This window comes from Tupaia chinensis, unplaced genomic scaffold, assembly GCF_000334495.1.
Source record: "Tupaia chinensis unplaced genomic scaffold, TupChi_1.0 Scaffold000235_1, whole genome shotgun sequence".
In the NCBI taxonomy this organism is placed as follows: domain Eukaryota; kingdom Metazoa; phylum Chordata; class Mammalia; order Scandentia; family Tupaiidae; genus Tupaia; species Tupaia belangeri.
Genome location: NW_006159713.1, coordinates 3,395,168 through 3,414,226, shown reverse-complemented (window position 1 = coordinate 3,414,226; position 19,059 = coordinate 3,395,168). Strand labels below are relative to the sequence as shown.

At 38.4% G+C, this 19,059-nt stretch overlaps 1 long non-coding RNA gene across 3 annotated transcripts in view; it reads left to right on the top strand.

Annotated features, from left to right (window-relative positions):
• LOC102483756 (uncharacterized) overlaps positions 1 to 16,513 on the top strand; it is a 140,822-nt gene extending 124,309 nt beyond the window's left edge. For 2 of the 3 annotated variants that reach the window (XR_334558.3, XR_334556.3), the window contains one exon: positions 15,769 to 16,513. This is a non-coding gene — a long non-coding RNA (uncharacterized LOC102483756). Of the gene's footprint in view, positions 1 to 10,983; positions 11,144 to 15,768 lie in introns of all 3 variants that reach the window. The other variant, XR_334557.3, reaches the window with a different exon arrangement.
• The last annotated feature ends 2,546 nt before the right edge of the window (positions 16,514 to 19,059 follow it).

Sequence of the window (19,059 nt, the reverse complement as noted above, 5' to 3'; positions counted from 1 at the left end):
CCTAAAACACAGGCAACAATTCCAAAAATAAGCATGTGGGATTACATCAAACTACAAAGCTTCTGTACAGTAAAGGAAGCAATAAATAGAGTGAAGAGACAATCACAGAATGGGAGAAAATATTTGCAAACCATGCTTCAGATATAGGATTGATAACCAGAATTTATAGGGAATATATAGGGAATTCAAGCAACTCATCCACAGAAAAGCTAATAATCCAATTTAAAAATGGGCAAACAAGTTCAACAGACAACTCTCAAAGGATGACATGAATGGTCAAAAAGCATATAAAAATGTTTAATGACTCTTATCACAAGGGAAATGCAAATCAGAACCACAATAAAGTATCACTTAATCCCATTCAGAATGACTTTGATCAAAACAAAACAAAGCTAAACAAAACAAACAAAAACCAAAGAATAACAAGTGCTGATGAGTGTTTAGTGTAAAGGGAACCCTCCTGTCCTGTTGGTGGGAATGAAAATTAGTATAAATGCTGTGGGAAAAAAAAGAGGTTCCTCAAAAATTCTCAGATAGAACTACCATGTGATCAAGTGATCCTACTCCTTGGTATTTACCTGAAAGACAGAAAAACACTCATTCAGAAAGACACTTCCATATCCATGTTTATCACAGCATTATTCACAATAGCTAAGACATGGAATCAACCTAAGTGTCCAATAACTGATGACTGCATTTGTAAAATGTGGCACATATACACTATGGAGAACTGCTCAGCCATGAAAAACAGCAAGACACTGTCATTTGATACAAAATAGACTAATATAAAAGAATAAATGCTGAGTGAAATAAGTCAGACTATGAAAGAAAAACACTGTATGTTCCTGCCTAATATATACCAAATGTTTGCACTCTATGGCAGAAAGATAAGATATAATATTATAGAGGATAAGTATAGATACTAGAGACATCTTGGAAGGGTTGTGAATGGTGGAGGGGGAGTGGAAGGAACTCAGGAAAAAAGGGCTTAACCAACACAAGAATGTAAGGTTCTTTGTTGGAAATGATGTGTAAAATATCCTTGATTTTATTATCACATAGTACATGCATGCTTTGAAAAATTATTGTACACCATAAAGATGTACACAAATTAAATGTGGTTAAGAAATTACAAAATAAAAAAAAACTGCTGAAGATGGCTTTTTATTAATCTTTGGGCTAAAATGAGAAACTGGAAGGCAGAAGACTTGTGTATGAAAGTGGTAGTTTGAGTATGCCCTATAATTTCTGTTCCCTCTGTAAGCCCACTAAAATGATGGCAATGAAAAGGTATAGACCCACAAGGACAAAGAAAAATGGAGAGAAAATGACATCAGGCAAGATCAGCAAAACTTTGGAACATGAAAGGTGGAGAGTAGAGTGCTGTCTTGGCATAGGGGAATGCTATGAAGAAGAGTGCCAGCTTGCATCCAGGAATCACAAAAAGACTCAAGAATTGGAGGCACCAACCAACTCTGAAGCTGGGAGGAGGTGTGGTGAAAATTAGGTGAATGGATAAAGTTCTGTTTTAGGAGATCTCTTTTCCAAGTCTAAACACTGATAGTTGTTCCTCCCCTGTTCTAGCAGGGAATAGATCTAATCCCTCAATAATTGAACTAGAGAGAATTTATATCGAGGAAATAGTGGGGAACAGTGGAGAGCACCACTAAACTGCATGGAAAATAAAGAATAAAGTCAAATCTCTCTTGATTGGTGTTTCCTAGAATGCTGACCTGTATATTTCTGCTCTCTCTAAGTGTACTTCTTCCCTGGAAGCATAGAGGTAAGACCCACAGTTTCTGACATATGGAGGACCTGTAATGAAAGGGTTTGATAAACCCATAGTGAAGCCACCAGCCAACAAGCCCTGCACTTGAAGTCAGCACTCTCAATCCCTTTGTAGTGCTCTTTCCACTTGTGAACAGATAGCAAAATCAGCAGGTTTTTTTTACTTGATAGCCTAAGAGAGATAGGAAGATGGAACAGTTAGTGCCAGCAGGTAGTGTGGAGGTTAAGGCGCTGGATCCCACAAGGCTGACTTCATGGTTCATCTGGACCCAGTGGCTTAAAAATAACACTGGGCACATGTGTGTGCACACCCAAAATTCCAAGAGGAGACTGAAGGAGAAGAGATTATGAAATGCCCATCCTTCCTGAGCGTGATTTCTCACTCTCTCTCTCTCTCTCTCAGTCTCTGGTGAATGCACACACCCTATAGCAAAAACAAACAAACAAAAAGATAAAAACAGCTACAGAATTAGACAAGGATGTGATTGAAAATAATACAATAGAATAAAATAATCATAGAATGAGGTCAGATAATCAAATTGAGGAAAATATGCAGAAAGTAGAACAAAAGTGCAAAAGATGGAGAAAAGGATTAGAAAATGAGAGGATTAACAAGGAGGTCCAGCATGTGACATTCAACTAAAACAAAAATTCTGTTTTTTGTGTGTCACCCCTCTGGCAGTCTGTCAAAGCCTATGAACTCTTTCTCAGGATAATGCTGCTTTTTTTAAAAAATTATTAATAAACTTTATTTTTAGCACCATTTTAAATTTAAAATTGAGGGGAAAAAGAAAGGGAGAGATGAAAACAGAATAATTATATTTTTTTTTGCTAGAGGGTGTGTGTACTCAGTAGAGAGAGACAAAGACATAGAGAAGGGAAATGAGAAAGCACTTCCCAAGGGGAATGCCCATGTGGCAATCTCTTCTACATTTATTTTTTGGGGATTCTGGGCATGCATGCACATGTGCCTAGAGTGTCTTTCAAGCTGCTAGAACTGAGACTCAAACTGCATAGTAGACCATGTGGTCTACCTCAACCACCACTTGTCTGAATAATGTTTTAAAGTGCTTAAAATATATAGGAGTTTGAGGGAAGTCAATTACATTGAAATACAGTTGTCAAAATATTAGAAAACAGTGATAAGGTAACATATATGCTTTTCAGTGAGCACACAAAGTAACAACATCTAGAGACAGATCTATTATTTAGATATAATATTAAGAATAAGTGATATTCTGAGATATTTACATCAGTGTGATGTGAGATGAACATATCTGGTATTTCTACAGGTGACTAGGGGACTATAGTTAATCATATGAATGTAATTTCAAAAATCTGTGGAAAATAAATATTTAAAATAAAATATGAATTTATATTAGTGGAAAACAATTTTGAAATCCACACATAGTTTTTATTTTTTTATATTCCATACCCTCCCCGCTCTTTTTTAAAAAGATTTTTTCTTTCTTCCAAGAGAAAATCAATACCCTCAACAGTGTCTCACAGGATCCTCCACAGCCTTCTTATCCAGTCAGGATCTTGGGTGTGTGCACCCAGCATTTACAGGTCAAATGAGGAACCAAACCTGTGATCTTCCATAATAATCCATAATAATTGCTTTGAGTAGTGTCTTACCAGTGCACCACTGAGCTAATCCTTCTTGAACTTTTAAGGATCCCTTGTATACTTGTTGAACGATGTGCCTGTGAAAACTATGCATGCATATCAAATTTTAAAAGGGCAATAATTAATTACAAAATAATTAGGAGGAGTCAGCAGGTGACATGATGGTTAAGGTGCTGGACTCTGCCATGTCCGACTGCAATTTGAGTCATAGACTTTGTGGTTTGAAAAATCATGCTGTGCGCATGTGCATGTGTGCCCAAATCCCAGGACAAGAATGGAGGAGAAAGGATTGCAGCATGGCCATCCCCCTGGGAGGTGATTTCTCGCTTTCTGTCTCTCTGTCTCTCTGGCAAGTTCACACACTCTATGGCAAAAATCTTTTAAAAAACTTAGGGAGCATAATTTAATTTTTATTCAGGCAGAAAAGGCTAACAAAAACAAATTTAGTGATAGTACTATAAGGAGCCTTAAGTAGGAAGTTAGTGAGCAATTTTGAAATAGGTGAATTCATGTGACACCAGCTTTCAGTATGCCCCTTTACACATTTTCTCATGTGATTTTTCACAATAACCTCTAAGAGAAGACAGTACAGATATTACCAATATTTTCATTTTGTAAAATGAGAAATGAACCTACGACTCAAAATCAAGTCCTCTGATTCTTAATTAACTGGGACTTGATTGAGAAGAAAGGATGATGCTTCCCTTTCATCGTAGCAAGGCTCAGAGAATTGATCCAAGGCAGATGGTTATAGGAGATGTAGTTGCTATTTGAGCTTCATTTCTCAGGCCATGGTGGAGGTTCGAAGGAGCTACTGGACTGAGATCATTTTAGACAGGATATTCCTATGAGACAAAGACCCTGAAAGTTTCAAAGTTTTGTTAAGTTTCTCTTTTGGTGCCTGGAAAAACATCCCTGGTCTTGTTATCATGGTCCCGGCCTAAAGTTATTTCCAAGTCCTTCCCTTTGTCCCTTCCAAGAGTCTTTTATCAGGGCCTTTGCTTTTGCCATTGTGACAAACTGCTGATGTTCTTGTTTCATGTCTCCCTGTGGCTCTAGTAAAGCTGTCAATCATGGTGTGAGGCCTCCTTCACACAGCTGGGCCAAGAATAGTGTCACATCCTTGGATGCAGTGACTCATCTAAGGAGTGGACCACAGAATCTAGGCCAGTTAGGGTCCTCCAACGGACTTTCTTGATTGGAGGCAAAAAGCTAGTTTCTCTTAAAACTTTAAGGTTTTGTCTGGAGTTGCTAGGAGTTATTTTCTAGGACATGTGAAGAGAACTTCTCTGATGTAAAATAGAATGCTACCAAAATAGAGAGAGTGAAAATGAGTTGGAGAGAGAGAAAGAAAATGATGAGAGAGGTGGAGAAGGGAGAAAGAGAAGGGGGAAAGAAAGAGAAAGAGAAGTAAAGAGAGAGAGAGATGTGATATGAAATGATCATATCTGGGATTCAGACATAGGGAGAATAGGGGAGGGGTAGGGAGGCATTTTCTGGGTCCCTAATGGGTTTCACCTCCTGTCTTGGAGTTTTGGTTCCTGGAACTCTTCCTTTCATTCTGGGAGGTGGTTTTTTTTTTTTTTTTTTCACCTTTATTCTTACTTAAGCCGATTTGAGTTGATGCCCAAAGGGTCCTGACTATCCAATCAGAGGCCTGGTGACATGGTTGGATATCAAGATTTGATTATAAACCTCCTCCTTTTCCCTCTTAGGGCCTGTACTACTCTAGAGCACATAAAACCCTCACCTATCCTCTATGCTCTCCAGCACCTTCCTGGACCTCACTAGTCACAGAGCCATGCCTGAATGTCTCCTCTGATTTGTTCAATTACTTAGAAAGTCTTTTTTGTTGTTTTTAAGGTTTTATTTTTCTTCTCTTTTTTGGTAGGTCCTGAGTGCTCACCAGAGAGAGACAGAGGGAGGGAAAATGAGAAATCTTCCTGTAGGGGGGGGGGATGGCCATGCCACAATTCCTTCTCTTTCATTCTCCTCCTGAAATTTTAGGCAAGAAAGCATATGCACAGAGTGTGATTTTCAAACCACCAGGTCTGGGAATCAAACCACAGGTGGCCGTGTGAGAATCCAGCACTTACTATGCTGAACTATGCCAGGTGGCCTATATCACCTGCTGACCCTTATTTAGCAGGTTTTTACAGAGGATAAATACGGTGGAAATACAGTAACCAGTAGAGTGAAAATAAGTATGTGCCTAATTATGAATCAATGTGAAAATTAATTCATTTCTTAAAATAAATGAGAAGTTATGAGAGGTCAGTGGAAAGACTGATTTTTATGGTTGGGACTTGGGAAGGCTCCATGAGTGTTGTAGATGGACGAATAAGTGGGATTTGGATAGTAGAGTAAAAGAAAAGTGTGTGAGCTTGGTAGTGGGTGTGATAGCTGTAGAAGGAAGAGGCCCAGACAGTCACAGAAAGCCAGGCTTGGAAAGCATTGTGGAGAGGCTTAAACAGGATGCTGGAGCATCCCATCCTTTCATGACCCTAGCTATTCAGCTAGGCCATCTGATAGTCCACTTTCAGCTTTCGTGAGTCAGACAGGTTTTACAGATTTGGATCTCAATGGAATGAGGTGTCTTTCACCATTAACGTAAGGAACTGGTTATGGGAGTAGCTTCAGACTCAGGAAGATAAGTGGACTGGCTAACTTGACAACCCAGGATATTTGGGAGACTTGCCACCACCAAGCATAATGTTTAAGGCATGGTGTTTCTTCCATATCTAGTGTGGCACTGCCTGTGTGACTGTGTTTGACCAGGTCTGGGTAAGGGCAGAGAGGCATTGAAGGAGGTGGTAGCAGTATGCCTGCCTTCCTGAGAACCTAGTGTGTCACCTGCTGCAAGAAACTATTCCTTCCACATTCCTTCTTCTAACTGGAATTTTCCATGAGAAGATGGAAGCATAGCTTTCCCCCATTGGTACCTCCTCTTGGTACCAATTCCATTAGCTGAGATGGTTTAGTTTTCCATGAGATAAGGAAGACAACTGTATTTTTAGCTGGTTCTGGAGGAGAAGGATTCAACTTGTGCATTGTGTGTTTTCTCAGAAAGCTTTTCTCTGTAGAATAATTTGATGCAGGTAGATCACTTTACCAACATCTTTGAAACTAAACCATCCTGAGCAAACAGAGATTTGAGACTCTTTGCTATTCTGTTTCTTGCTCTTTTTTCTTTAACCTCTGCTACTCTTAGGATTTCAAGATTATCAAATTAGTTTAAAAATATCTTGAATAATTGAATTCTATTCCTCTAATCCAAACTAAAAACTGTAGTATATATGAACCTCTCCTGTCTGAATTTCCACATTCTGGAAACTGGTTACTGTATGTCCTTGCCTAAGAAGACTAGAGATGCTTGCAGATATTGAAAGTGAAACAAGAGCCTCTAAGACCCAAAAGAATAGCCAGCAGAAACTCTCCCAGCCATGCCAGCTTTCTCTCACCTCTTGTTAAGAATCAAGTACAACTGGACCAGCAGTTAGTGTAATTGCTATGTCACCGAACTCCCATGTAGTCGACCGCGGTTCGAGCCCTGGACCCGGTGGCTTAAATTCACGCTGGGCGTGTGTGCATGTGTGCCCAAGACCCCGAGAGGAGAATGGAGGAGAAGGGATTGTGGTGTGGCCATCCCTCTTGGGGGGTGATGGAGGATAAGGGATTGTGGTGTGGCCATCCCTCTTGGGGGGTGATTTCTTGCCTTCTGTCTCTGTCTTTCTGGCAAGTGCACATGCTGTATAGCAAAAAAAAAAAAAAAGAATCAAGTACAATGATAATAAATATCATCAATTGGGAGTCTATTATGTTATTATGTTTCAGGAGTATTGTATTTCTTATCTTGTTGGAATTCCCACAAAAAAACCCATGATACAGGAGTAATAATAATGATGATGATAACAATAATAATGATGATAATAATAGTGATGATGATAAACCAAGGGTAGATATTTTACAAAACTAGGAAAGCTTATGTTTTAAGTGTCAGAGTACTATGATTGCATCCTCCCCATTCAAAGACCAGGAAGAGACCTTTATAATGTGTTTACACGGTCTTATGTTTTGTAAATTCTGCAAATGGAAGATTCTTCCACTGTAATCAGTTAAGATTACTTCTCTTTTCATGCCAACTTCCCCTCCATTATTGTCCCCATGTGTAAAGTGGCTTTGTAGAGGCTTATGGGAATGTTTTGGACACATCTAAGGGGAAGTGACATTAAAGATGTATTAGTTGAGTTTAGTGGGTATTCTTATGGGGTATCTAGTCACAATACTCTAGTAAGTTGTGGCATCTAGAGATACTCCCACTGTCCTCTTGGCCAAGTGTAAAGAAATAAGGATGACAAGAAGTTAATGTGTTCTATACTTTCAACGTGTATTTAAGATTACTCACCTTATAAGAAAACCTGAAGTTTCATAAAATCTTAGCCCATGTGTAGAGAAGATTCTTAGAGGTTTCACCATTTTGATCATAGACCTAAAAATCAACACATGACTATAAATAACCAGTTGTAAAGCTGAAAGAAATATACTTCTGAGTATCAAAAATAAAAAGAAAATTTGATAAACCATGCTAGAGAAAAGGCTGAGTTACCTTTCTATTACCTTGATAGAAAATATCACAAAATTATATGGGGGAGATGATTGAAAAGTTTGAAGAATGTAAGGAAAAGATTTATAGGTATATTAGGCACTTAGTTAACAAAAATATTACATTTTAGATTTGTAATGTTTTTGAAATATGGCAGCTTTTAAAATTTATGGAATGTGTCATGATCTATTTTCCTATTCTAAATGAAGAAGTGTTTTTTTTACCTATATTTGTATTTATAATTCTGCATTTTTTAAAAACTGATAACTCAGAACTGTATGAATATCAGACAAGGTCAAGTACTGGCCCAACCTGTCCCATGATGTAAGGAATAGAATACACCATTTTCCCTTTATGGTCTCTGGATTTCAGTGGGAGATAAATACTTCCCTTCCTTACTTGGGAAGCATCTTGGACTCTTTGGGAAGGAAAACAGAGCATCCTCATGTTCTCGTTCATTTCTCTACTAATGTAAACAGGGCTGGCCTTGCAAATACTGAGATTCCCCATATAGAGCACACATTTAAAGGAAAATAAGTGGAAAGATTTATCCAGAAATGTTCTTCCCCCTTGCCAGTCACTGAAGATCTTTATATTGGAAGGTTCCTTTTAACTTTTTTTTTTTTTTTCAATTTATGTCAGAGGGCATATGTACTCACCAAAGAGATACAGAGAGGAAGGGAGAGGGAGAAAGCACCCCTCAACAAGAGATCCCTTCTGCATTTCTCCATCCTGTTGTGATTTGGGGCATGTGTGCATGCGCACATTTGAAGAATGTAAGGAAAAGATTTATAGGTATATTAGGCACTTAGTTAACAAAAATATTACATTTTAGATTTGTAATGTTTTTGAAATATGGCAGCTTTTAAAATTTATGGAATGTGTCATGATCTATTTTCCTATTCTAAATGAAGAAGTGTTTTTTTTACCTATATTTGTATTTATAATTCTGCATTTTTTAAAAACTGATAACTCAGAACTGTATGAATATCAGACAAGGTCAAGTACTGGCCCAACCTGTCCCATGATGTAAGGAATAGAATACACCATTTTCCCTTTATGGTCTCTGGATTTCAGTGGGAGATAAATACTTCCCTTCCTTACTTGGGAAGCATCTTGGACTCTTTGGGAAGGAAAACAGAGCATCCTCATGTTCTCGTTCATTTCTCTACTAATGTAAACAGGGCTGGCCTTGCAAATACTGAGATTCCCCATATAGAGCACACATTTAAAGGAAAATAAGTGGAAAGATTTATCCAGAAATGTTCTTCCCCCTTGCCAGTCACTGAAGATCTTTATATTGGAAGGTTCCTTTTAACTTTTTTTTTTTTTTTCAATTTATGTCAGAGGGCATATGTACTCACCAAAGAGATACAGAGAGGAAGGGAGAGGGAGAAAGCACCCCTCAACAAGAGATCCCTTCTGCATTTCTCCATCCTGTTGTGATTTGGGGCATGTGTGCATGCGCACACACACACACACACACACACACACCATATTTGTCAAGGCACTGTGGCCAGAATCTAAACTGTGCTATTGGCCATGTAGAATCTGGCTGTCTCAACCATCAGGCCACAGAGCTGACCCTGAGGTTTTTAAATTTTGTCTTAAAATGTGATGCCTCTACAAGGGTTCTACCCTGGCTAATCAATGGAATAATCCTCTCTAAGTTTTTTCCAGGCATCCCTCAGCTAAAGGGTCTTCTCCCAATTCAGATTAAAGATGATGGTGGCAGATGGTCAAAAAGTAGGGAGAAAGTAAGAGGCGGGAAATTTTACCTGGTTTTCCTCAGCACCTCTTTGTGACATGCTAGTTACTTAGAAATACAGTCCAATTCTCCAGTGAATATGAGAAAGGCAAGTTTTCTCACTAGTTCTCTCTTCTCCTAATTCCCAGTCTATGTCACCAGTAAGTGAATGGTCCCTTTCCTATTTTTATGACTAAAGGTATGAATGATCACATGTAGTCCAACTGAATCATTTGTAATTATAAGCACACATCAAATAAATATCTAGATATTAAAATGGATAGACCCTCATGACTGAATGTTTTCATAATCTACTGGACCTATTTAGATGAAGGATGTTTTACACAGAATTGCCATGTGTGTAAGATTCTTTTTCTTTCCATAAAAGACATAAAATGGTTAAGAACATGGACTCTTAACTAGTTGTCTAACTTGCTAATGTTTGCCTTATGAAAATTATCTTTCTATGCCTTTTTTCTTATCTGTAAAACAGATATGGTAATATTCTGCTATACAACTGATAGTGTGCTCCCAAATCCACTCCTGTACTTCTTCTGTACCACGAGGGAACTTGTTTCCCAGGATCCTTTGCCCTCTGGCCCCTATGCAAATGTAGTCAGGAGTAGGCCTTGACAGAAGATATGGGGGCAGGAAGAAGAGAGATAGTAGGGCATTCCTCCCTCTTCTTCACTTTACTTTCTGTGTTTTTCTGGGAGTAGCTTCCTTCATAACTCCAGGGCTCATCAGATAGGTCCTCCCTCCATTGTTTCAGCTTCTACATGCAGTGCTTATGAAAGTTCTAACTCCTGCCACTTAATCCCAACTTTTGGGCACTGGAAACTTGACCTCCTCTCATTGTTTCCTCAACCCTGGTGTTGATGGTAGCTATTTGTTTTTGCTATTCTCTGAGTTACTTCACAGACCTGTTTGATTTCTCACCTCTTTTAACACATGCTTGATGAATTCCCTGTATTCGATTCCTTCTACTTGAAAGACCTAGAGTGTTTTTCATTTTCCTGGATGGACCCTGATTGTTACCGATACCAAACACACAGGGCAATTGGAGTGATTAAGTGAATTAAGGAGCATACTTATTCTGTGTATAGCGTGGAACACAGAAAGTACCCAACAAATGGTAGCTATCAATTGACCTTCTCAACATTGATACCAAGAATGTAGTGCATGGATTAGTATAATTTTTTTCTCTTAATCTTAGTGGTTAAAACATGACATCATTTAAACCAGAGAAATCTGAAATGGACACAGCTGCCAACAAAGACTACCAAGTGTTTCTGGCTCATGTGCAGTCTCCAGTTTCCATAGAAACCAAGCAAAGAAAATTTGCTAAAGGAAGACTAAAAAATAAGTAGATTCAGGTCTGTATGATTATGTCTCAAACTCTTTGGAACATAAGCAGGCTATTATTACTATTATCTTATTGTCTTTTTAATATATTCTTTTCTTATAAGATGCAATAGACAAATTCTTTTTCTTTGCAGAGAATGACACAAAGTATAGGATTCCTTTGCCACAGCACATTTCCTATCGCATCCCCAATAGCAGTACTTCCAAGGCTACTGTTACTGAGTTTACTGCCAAATTGCTAGATAAACCTAGCTCTTATCATTCTGTGGCTATTCAGAGGTTGTTTGTAGTATGCTGTTAAGATACTGAAGTAAAGACCAAAAATATTAGTTTAAGCAACATCCTAGAATGAAGAGGGACCAACTGAAATCACAACTAACATCCTGGCAATGAGCTCTCAGTTAGAATGGAAATACATTTCCCTACTTGGAGGTAGGGATGGATTTTTTGGGGGGGATCATTTGGTTTTAGTCCAGCTCCTTAAATTCCTCTTCAGCCATCAGAATTGGTGGCCGTAACAAGTGAGACAACTGAGTCAGCCCTGCCAGAATTTAAATCAATACCAGGCAATTTTACTTCAATTTCCAAGCAATTTTAAATGTTTTTCTTTAAAATATCATCAAAAACGGAGAAACTATGAGAATGGGAGTGAAATGCAAGCATTTAGAAAAATACCAAGGTAAACTTCTCTAGTTTCTGTGCAAAAGAAGGGTTGCATGTGTCCCCTAGAGGTATCTTTAGGGTACTGGGGAGTCTATACTGGCACAATCAGTAGAACTCCGTGCACAATGATCTCCTTTGAATAGCTAACTTCCTGGTGCATACTTTGCTCATATAGATAGCACACAGAAAACAAACAAACAAATATAAGAGATACCAAACTCCTTAAGTGATTGTGATTATGATTGGATTATAGCTATGGGACAGGATGGCAGAGTAGAAGACTTAACATCAGAAGTTCTGGGGTTATCTCTGCCATGATGAAGCTGTGTGACCCTGAGAAAATTGCTTCATTTATTCATTTTTCACTAGGGGCTTGAGACAGAGAATTCATGACTCAGCACAAAACATTGGCAAAACTGAGAAAATTGGCTTGCGAATAAGCACATGATGTACACACAAACACCACAACATAATAAATCAGCATTTGTTAAACACCTACTTCAAAACCAGTATTACTATAATAATGACTTTGTGAAAACAACCCAGAGAAGCTTTTCATATGGGTTGGCTATGGAAGTGGGTAAGAGAGAGCTAAAGTTTCCCTAATAGCAATAAAGAGACTCCAGAATGGAAGCACGGAATAAATGCCCCCTATCTGACTTCTCTCAAGTTCCTATTTGTTAGGGTCCTTCTGGTCATCTCCAATTGTTCTTCTAATGGCAACTCTTTCACCTGTGACTTCTGTGGCCACATGCATATTTTGTATCCAGTTGGATTTCTTCAGAACACCAGATTTTTCTATACTCCTACTTCTAACCAGGAACCTACAAGTCAAATACTTTCTCACTGCACTTTTATTTATTCATTTTTTAAAAAGGCAAGTCTTCACCTTATGATTGAGTTAAAGAATACAAAATTTCACAAGGAGAATAGCTATGAAGGGATCAATCAGGCAAGTCTTTGTTGCCATGGCATCGAGATGACCACTTTAATAGCTCTAGAGAGAGTCATCCCAAAGTGGGCAAGGTGACTCTCAAATGTGCTATCATTTATGTTCCTTCATTGTAAAGTTCTTAACAATTGTGTGAGCTAATCCTCCCAACAGGCCTGATGAGGTAGATCAATACTATTATCCCCTTTATAGCTCTATATTGTTATCCACTTTATGGTCCATTATCTTATCAGTCAATTACTCAACCTTTAAAGTCTCATCAGTGCCCTCTCATAATAATACCCCACTTTGTGATTTTTGAGTCTATATTTCTTGTGAAACACAGGCCCTTATAAGAGAGGTCAGTGCTAGGGTAGGTGGTACAAGAAATACTGTGGAACTGAGTATCATTAGCATTGTTACTCAAATACAAGGACTCTAAGTAACAGGCACTAGGCAGCTACCTTGAGATCAGGACCAATACTCATTCACTGGGTGACCTTGGAAAAGCCTCCTTTCTGAAATCCTATTTGTGCATCTATAGAAAAAAGATAATAATAATTCCAGTATAAGTCATCATAATTTCCATCTCTCTTTTCTGCAGTTGTTAGGATCAAATGAAATAAGAGCTGTGAATATTCTTTGGAAGGAAATGCAGTAGAGATGGTAATGATGGTATATATCAAAGCTATAAAATAAACCAGCTTTGTTCCCTGTAAATATTTGTATCCTAAAGTACAAACAAATGAGCTCAGTGTCTAGCTGGCTGGTTTCAATAAGATGATAGTCTGCCCATGTTGTGCATGAAGAAACTAAGACTAGCTGTAAGTCACCCAGTGGGGCAACTGATAAAGACTAGGAAACAGAACTGAAGATCTTGTACGAGATCACCAACTTGTTCCAGCTTTTCTAGGGCTTTGTTGAAAAACCCACATGGTTGGTCACCCATCTCTGAGACTGAAGTCCCTATCTACACCCTTCTTGCACTGATCAGGTCCAGACAAACTCGCAAGATGCCCTGCATAGCTGGGTGTCACAGATAAAAATATAGTTTCACCAAGTCATTTACTTTTACTCCTGGACACTTGGAAGGCTACAAATATAGTCCCTTGGATTCAACTAAGATCACATGGCTAAATTCTGGCAAACAGAACATGGGTAGAAATATATGGTACTTCTAGACTTGGCACTTAAAACATCTTGTAACTTTCCCTTCTCTCTCTTTCCATCTTCCACTGGAAGAAGGCCCCATTATACTGGAGAGTCACATGATGAAAGGAGTAGGGGTTTCTGAATGCCCATCTTGGGGAGAGTTACCTGTTAAGAGTCACCTCACCTTTCTAGAAGGTTGGGAGAAATAAATTTTGCATCAAGCCACTGAAATTATTTTGGTTATAGCCTACCCTCATAATGCACTTTGTTCTCAAGGTCAGAGAGAATACACATTTCTTATGAAACTTTTAAAATTTGGGTTCTGCAGAAACTGACCCAGAGAAAAGGATTCAAGTACAAGTAGTTATTTGGGGAGTGTTGTAAACACAAGCAGGAGAATAGAAGAAGTGAAATGGGAAAGGGAAGGAGCCATGAAGGATGTTTATTAGGCTAACTACCTGTGTGGGTGACTGAAGCTTAATTCTGTGGGAGAAACTGAACCAGTGTTAAAAGCATCTCTGAGTTATTCCATTGAGGGGAGTTGGGACTGGAGCATGTATACACCACTTTCTGTTGGGAGTAGAGGATGCTGATTTTTTTTGGGTAAGGCAACTGAAGAAAGATGCAGATACTGGCTGTTAAAAATGGGCTAGATCCACCCCTACTCCTGGGAGGTGTTTTCTTACTTTCCCTCTCACTGTCTCTCTCTGTTTTATAGGGCACATGTCCTACGGAAAAACCAAACCAAACCAAAACAAAACAAGAAAAGAAGTAAGAAACAAAAGAGAGAGAGAGAGAGAAAGGAAGAAATAAAGAAAGAAATGAGGTAGAACTCACTGAAATGGTCATATCCAAAGAATGGAGTTGAGACCAACAGCATTTGCTACACAGTGGTTTTCTTATAAGCCTCTCTTTTTCTTTTTGTATTACATTTGTGGAGTACCTATGACAACTCAAAACTTTTATGATTTTTCTTTCACTCAGTTGGGTCTTTAGCCATAAGAAATCTTCAAAAAGTTCATGGAAAATATGTATTTTGACAAAAGAAATGTCAAAAATGAATTTCAAGATTTGTTTGTACCAAGATAAACTCCTACTTAAATTCTATTTTTCCACAAACCTTTTTAAGTGTCTGCATCCAGATAAGTGAACTGCTCCACAGAAGAGCTTGTGTGCAGTCATGGAAAGGGTACTGAAGGGAACTATGATATATTTTTGTAATACTTACACAGCTTTTTCTGTGCCTTTGGGGCTCTCATCTCTTCTTTTTGGGCCTTAGTCTCCCCACGTGTAAAATTCAAGGAGCTTGAGCAATGATTTCTAAGTCTTCTTTCAACTCTAAAATTGGAACTCTAAAATCTTACAGCTCTGATATTACACAACATGCGCCTGTTTATAGAAGGCTCCCTGGTTGTTCAGGATGGGAAGGAAGAATATGATCAGAGAAGAGAAGGAGGATGCACACACAAGGAACTCTCTGGGTAATAGACAATGGGGTTTATAATCACCTCAGCTGAGGTTCAGCCAGAGTATTAGCTGAACTTTTTGAGACTATCAGACTGGGTCACAACCTTGATGGACCCTAAGGCATAATTTTGATGGAGACTATAGATCTATAATATTGGTTTTAATTCTTGCTCAGAAGACTTTACATTTTTTTAATGTGTCTGATAAAAGATGTTAATTCTCAGGTAGCTTCAAGGTGAGATGGGAAATTCAGGACTGGGAATCTGAGATCCAGTTGGAATCTTGCTTGACTGTACAGTAAATAGTGATATTTTTTAGTACCATTGAGCTCTGCTTATATAATATCTAAAATTATGGGGTGATACTGGTTGCTCTCTAAGTTCCAGCTAAGTGCTAACATTCTGTAATTTTTTTTTATTAAAGCCTCCCAGATATGCAGTGGATGGAAGGACAAACAACATCTCAAGCAACATTTTATTTCAATTCCTTATCCTCTGACCTGATTAAAACCTGTTTGTGTGACCTGGAATACCTACAAAGAGAATGGATTAGACATTTTTGGAGGGTGGGGTGTTTGCCCAACCTGTAGCCTCTTTCTTGGGCATTTTCTTCTATCTCCATAACTCAAAGAGTGAGCCCTGAGCAGCCTTGTGTCTCCTTACATCTCTGACCACAGTTGATTGGATGAAACTGGGCCAACCAAATACTCTCTCCTTCAGATGTTGGTTGGGGATTGAGAAACATGTCATACCCGGCTAGCCCCTTGAAGTGGCATATGGAAGTGAAAATATAGATGTATTTATTCAAAATTCTCAGACAGGCAAAGAAAACAAGTATGTAGAGAGCAAATAAAGCAATCATACAGATAGATATCTTGACTACTAGGTCCTGGGGAAAACCAGAGAATAACTCAAGCCCCTTGATGGCCTTCTATTCCATGGCTACTGTCCTTCACGAGCTTACTTGGTGTTTGGTATGCCCTTGAGTTTGGCAAGATAGATGCCCTGTGAACGTCTCATAAATTGTCATAATTTTCCTAATCTGGGTTTAGTGGATTCTTTCCCAGTGCCAACCAAGAACCTTGACTAAGAAAGAGAACTTGGAGGACTGGAACTAGTGAAGATTTGAAGAAGAGAAGATTAACTGGTGACCCAGGGGCTTCATATTTTTTAAAAAATGACACTCTGAATTTATTCTTAATGGAGATAAATAGATCTTTGTTTTTGTTTTTGTTGGTTGTTTCACTCAGAAGCTGATGGTTGATTCAGTTATACTCCTCAGTTTATGAAATGTAAAGGTCAAATTCCTCTTTAATTTTTATTATTTCTTTCACCTTTTTCTTTCCTATCCACATTCCTATTCTTCCCCATCTTCTCTTCATCCCAAGCAGCCACTCTAATATCTTTTATATTGGACCTTTTTTTTAAGTACATGGATATACCATGTACTTAAAAATACACAACACTGTTTCATTTACACATGTACTTTCTTTTGCCAAAAATAGCTTTGCATTACGAATCTCTTTTTGTGTTGAGTATGTTTTACTCAAAGTTATGGTATATACAACACTGATCAGGTCCAGACAAACTCAAAGTCAGATAGGGGGCATTTATTCTGTGCTTCCATTCTGGAGTCTCTTTATTGCTATTAGGGAAACTTTAGCTCTCTCTTACCCACTTCCATAGCCAACCCATATGAAAAGCTTCTCTGGGTTGTTTTCACAAAGTCATTATTATAGTAATACTGGTTTTGAAGTAGGTGTTTAACAAATGCTGATATGGTATATACAACACTGATCAGGTCCAGACAAACTCAAAGTCAGATAGGGGGCATTTATTCTGTGCTTCCATTCTGGAGTCTCTTTATTGCTATTAGGGAAACTTTAGCTCTCTCTTACCCACTTCCATAGCCAACCCATATGAAAAGCTTCTCTGGGTTGTTTTCACAAAGTCATTATTATAGTAATACTGGTTTTGAAGTAGGTGTTTAACAAATGCTGATTTATTATGTTGTGGTGTTTGTGTGTACATCACCACAGTTTTGAGATCTGTGTTGCTGCATATACAGCCAGGTCAATGCTTAATCCTGATGCATCTGATTCCATTTTATGTGTCTATCACTTTTTCTCTATCTATTCCCTTTGCAATAGATACTTAGATTGCCTCTATCTGCCTCTTATCATAGTTCTACAAACGGACATCCTTGCACAGTTCCATGTGTGATCTTTGGTGTGAGTTTCCTGGAGTGCATATGCAACAGTGGAATTACTGGGTCATCAGTATACATCTACTCAATCCCATTCAATTTTGTAAGATTGTTCTCTAGAAAAACTATTGTTTAATACTTGACAGTGGTATCCATTTTAGCCAATACTTAGTACTACATTGTTTTCTGAGTTTTGCAGCCTAGATGTGTGCGATCTCATTGTTATTTTAATTTGTATTTATTAAATTGTATTATTACTAGTAAGGGTACACATCTCTTCATCTATTCTATTAGCTATTAATTTCCTCTCCTGTCCAGCGACTGAACATCCTGGTTTGCCTGGGCTGGTTCAGGTTTTTGCTGGTTATTCTGGCATGGTTCTTCAAAATGCCCTTCTCATACTCTTAAAGTGTCCTTGTTTGGTTGACAAATTATGCGACCAACATACTCTTCATTTGTAGGCTTCTTAATATAGTATAGATATCAACCTCTTTGTTTAGATGATAAATAATCTTTAAATTTGCTGATTATCTACAACTTTGTGGTGTTTTAGTCAAACATAATCTCATTGATATAATCAGATTTGTTAAATTTGTATGTTTTATAACTTGGGGATCTTATTTAAGAAATCCTTTCCTGCCCCAAAGGTTATTTTCTACATTTTCTTCTTCTATTATTATTATTATTATTATTGCTATAGGGTGTCTGCGCTCGCCAGACAGAGAGAGACAGAGAGACAGAAAGCGAGAAATCACCCCCTGGGGGGATGGCCACACTACAATCCCTTCTCCATTCTCCTCTCGGGATCTTGGGCACACACACATACATGGCCGGTGTGAGTTTTAAGCCACCGGGTCCGGGACGTGAACCGCGGTCGACTACGTGGAAGTCTAGCAACATAGCCATTATGCTAACTGCTGGTCTCTATTATTATTTTTAAAATATTATTATAATTTTTTAATTGCCAGAGGGTGCATGTGCTTGCCAGAGAAAGATGGAGACCGTGAGAAGAAGAAATATGGAGAAAGCACTTCTCAGTGAAACATGATCATGTTGCAGTCTCTTCTGCCCCATTTCTCCATTCTGTTGAGATTTGGAAACACATGCACACATACCTAGCATATCGTATTTATTTATTTATTTATTTTTGAGAGGTTTTTGTTGTAGGGCACATGTGCTTGCCAGAAAGACAGAGAGGACAGAGAGCAAGAAATCACCTTCCAGGGAAGATGGCCATGCCACAATCCCTTCTCCTTCATTCTTCTCTTGGGATCTTGGGCATGTACACATACGCACCTGACATGAGTTTAAGCCGCTGAGTCTGGGACTTAAACCACGGTCGACTTCATGAAAGTCCAGCAACATAGCCATTATGCTAACTGCTGGTCCCCCAGCATGTCTTTTAACTTCTGGATCTGGGATTCAAACCATGGTCGGCCATATGAGATCCAGCTCTCTTAACCACTAGTCTGTGGGACTGGCTCTCTTCTATTAATTAATTAATTAGCT